Source organism: Bison bison, unplaced genomic scaffold (assembly GCF_000754665.1).
Source record: "Bison bison bison isolate TAMUID 2011002044 unplaced genomic scaffold, Bison_UMD1.0 scf7180017864498, whole genome shotgun sequence".
NCBI lineage: Eukaryota > Metazoa > Chordata > Mammalia > Artiodactyla > Bovidae > Bison > Bison bison.
The window spans coordinates 1908308-1912287 of NW_011495057.1; positions in this window are offsets into that span (position 1 = coordinate 1908308).

Below are 3980 nucleotides of genomic sequence, written 5' to 3' on the forward strand. Positions count from 1 at the left end.
CCAGGACTGATCTCCTTCAGAATGGACTGGCTGGATCTCCTTGCAGTCCAGGGGACTCTCAAGAGTCTTCTCCAACACCACAGTTCAAAAGTATCAATTCTTCAGTGCTCAGCTTTCCTCACAGTCCAACTCTCACATCCATACATGGCCACTGCAAAAACCATAGCCTTGACTAGACAGACTTTGTTGGCAAAGTTATGTCTCTGCTTTTGAATATGCTATCTAGGTTGGTCATAACTTTTCTTCCAAGGAGTAAGCGTCTTTTAATTTTATGGCTGCAATCATCATCTGCAGTGATTTTGGAGCCCGCCAGAATAAAGTCTGACACTGAGACCAACACAATATTGCAAATTAATTATTCTCCAATTAAAAAAAATAGGTAACCAACAAAGTGAAAGTGTTAGTTGCTCTGTTTTGTCCGACTCTTTGTGACCCCATGGACTGTAGCCTGCCAGGCTCCTCTATCCATGGGATTTCCCAGGCAAGAATACTGGAGTGGGTTGCCACTCCAGTTGTGGGTTGACACCCCTGGTTTCCAGGGGAATCTTCCCAACCCACGGATCGAACTCAGGTCTCCCTCATTGCAGGCAGACTCTTTACCATCTGAGCCACCAGGGAAGCCCCAGATAACCAATAAGGACCAACTCTGTAGCACAGGGAATTATACTCAATATTTTATAATAACCTATAAGGAAAGAGTATCTGAATCACCATGTTGTCTACTTGAAACTAACATGATATTGCAAATCAACTATGCCTCAATAAAAAAATTAATAAAAAATTTAAAAAATAAAAGAGAAAGGATGACTTGAATAAATAATTGAAAAAGATGTTACCACTCATACCACAGATATGGAAAGAATCTAAGAGAAAATTACATGCCAACAAATCAGGTAAATTAAAGAAAATGGATAAATTCCTTGAAATGTACAACCTACAAACACTGAATCATAAATAAAATTTGAATAAACTAGAAAAAGAAACAAAACACAGGCTTCAGGGAATTCCTTGGGGATCCAGTGATCAGGACTGTGGACTTCCACTGTCTTGAGCCTGGGTTCAATCCCTGGTAGGGGAACTAAGATCCTGAAAGCTATGTGGCACAGTCAAAAAATAAAATAAAAAGGGTTTCTGTGAGTAATGTTTACTCCATGGAGTCAGCTCATTGACACCCAGGAGTCACTGAAAGGGGGCTTCTGAGAATATACTTGGTGGATGCAAATGGACAGGAGGTTATCCCCTGAGATAGAAGATTCTATAAAGATAAGGTCTTTTCCTGTCTTTTTTTCTTGGACAGAATATCTTGTCTAACCCAGCCTGAGGGAAGGACATTCATCACAAACCCTCATCAGGAAGGAACCTACAGGGGTGCCTGAATGGGGACTCAGTCAGCTAGTGGCTCACAGAGGAGAATATTATCCCAGTAAGATGGGTTCTGAGATATGCAAAGCCTGACTTCGCATGGAGATAGGCTTATCAGACCAGAATCTCGCGGGTTCCAGGAGGAAGTTGGGAACAAGGAAAGGGGAAGGTTTAGGGGGTCTTCGGAGTAGGGCAGAAGGACTTTTATCTACCTTGGGAGGGTTAATCCAGGAGTCACTGAACACTCTAAAAGCCAAGGTACGGAGGTCATTTCCAGGGATCAAGGTAGTTTGGGGACTGGGAAACTAGATCAGAAGAGGATTTCCAGGAAAAGCTCTTCTTCTATCCCCTCCCCCACCACCCTCCTCTATCAAAGTGCTCTAGACTCCAACATGGATTTCTATTTATTTAATACGGACCATTTTAAAAGTCTTTATTGAACTTGTTACAATATTACTTCTGTTTAATGTTTTGGTTGTTTGGTCCCGAGGCATGTGGGTTCCAGGGGATCTAGCCTGCACCCCATGCACGGAAGGCGAAGTCTTAACCCTTGGATCGCCAGTGAAGTCCCATCCAACATAGATTTGTAAACGAAATCTAGTTTTGGAGGACCCTGGGAGAAGTTCTTAACACGCAGAGAGAATAACTGCCAAACTCTGGGGTGTCCCACGATTGGAAAACTCTGGGAAAAACAAGCAGTTTGTGGTACCAGGATAATCGTAGGTCACCTTGACAGAACACTCCCTAGATGCCAGGCACTTGGGAGGCATGGAAAATGCATTTTCTCATCTAATCCTCACAAAAATCTGAGATGATGAACCATCATTTGCAAATACAGGAGGGAGACTTGGTGGTCGTTGATTTTCAGTCACTAAGTTGCGTCAGACTCTTTGTAACCCCATGGACTGTAGCGTGCCAGGCTCTTCTGTCCTCCACTGTTTCCCAAAGTTAGCTCAAATTCATGTTCATTGAGTCAGTGATGCTATCTAACCATCCCATCCTCTGCCACCCCCTTCTCCTTTTGCTTTCAATCTTTCCAAGCATTGAGGTCTTTTCCGATGAGTTGGCTCTTCCCATCAGGTGACCAAAGTACTGGAGCTTCAGATTCAGCATCAATCCTTCCAATGAGTATTTGCCAATCCCATTGAGGCAGTTAAAGGCAGACCTGAGAGTCTAAACTCCATCCATTAGACTCTAAAGCCTGTGTATTCATTTTGAGGCTAAGCAGGGGACATGCAAAAGGGAGACTAGACCAAAGGGTTTTTGGGAAGAAGGAATGTCTTTTCTCTGTGTTCTCAGAAGTGGGCCAAAAAAGGTTGAAAGCCAGTTAAGCTTGATTTCAAATTAAGGAATCACTGGTTTTCTCAACATTTGACTCAGAAACACCTCCCTTCTTCCTTCTTGAAGTCATTTAATTTTCACATTATAGTTGAAGGGAAATCCTCTATTTACCTAATGCTTTCCTGTTCAGTCCTTTCAGGCTATGAATCTTGTATATTTTATATACACAAAGGTGACTTTTCCTTCCTCGAATGACCAATGCTTATCAGCTCAAGCAACTGATACTGAGCTCATAAATATGTCACTCGGAGTCTGTCTCAGCCCGGCTCTTCTCTGAGCGTAATTCTCCTGCGACAGTTTTCCTCCTCCTTTCTTTTCCTGACCGCCGGGGAGACGGCACTGGGGCCCCAGCCGCCCCCGCAGAGTCTGCTTTGGGTTCACTCCCCATCGGCAAATATAAAAACGAGTGACCGCTGCTTCCACACCGAAGTCATTTCAGCAGAAGCCCGCAGACAATATAAAACAAGGCCCGTGGAGCCAGCGCCTTCCGATTCCAATTAAATATTTCCTGTAAGTCTGTGCCAATTGTGCATCTTGGAAGAACATTTGAAAGCAGAAGTTTGAACTCACGGGGACCCCATTGCCTTAAAAACCTGTTTCCTGTTTGACAAGATTTTACTAGCGGGAGCAAAGTAGCACACTCAGCAATTGTTAGTGGTTCAATGTGCAAAGGTGGTGGTTTCCTCCCCCAGGGCCCACCAGCACAGCCTCGTTGAGCTGCAGATTTCTGTCTTCCAGATAAATCTCTCTGAACATTAGACCCCTATTCCAAAGGGCCCTAATGACATTTCCAGGATGACAGGAAATACTCTGCTTATCTCCCTATCTGTACATCCTACCTCTGCGTGTGCTATCTTACAAAGCTGGAAAAGCTCTTTAAGACCACTTCATAGATGTTATTATGTCCAATTTACAGATGAAAAAAGTGAGGCTCAGGGCTCAGATGTTGTTAAGTTTTGCATAGAGTATTTCAGATTGCCAGGGACTAGGTGTTCAAGGCGCCTCTTGTGTCACGACTTTGCACAAGTTTCTAAAATGTTCTTTGTCTCAGTTTCCAGATTCATAAAATGGAGTGAATGATAGGGAGAATTTGACTTCACAGATTGGAAAGACCTTTAAGTTGGTCATAAGAAAGGCACCTCGATAATCACAAAGTATTATTACTATTAATTTAAAAATGATCATTATTGGACTTGCCTGGCAGTTCAGGTGGTTAAGACTATGAGCTCCCAGTGCAGAGATGGAGGGGGGATGGGTTCATTCCCTGGCTGGGGAAC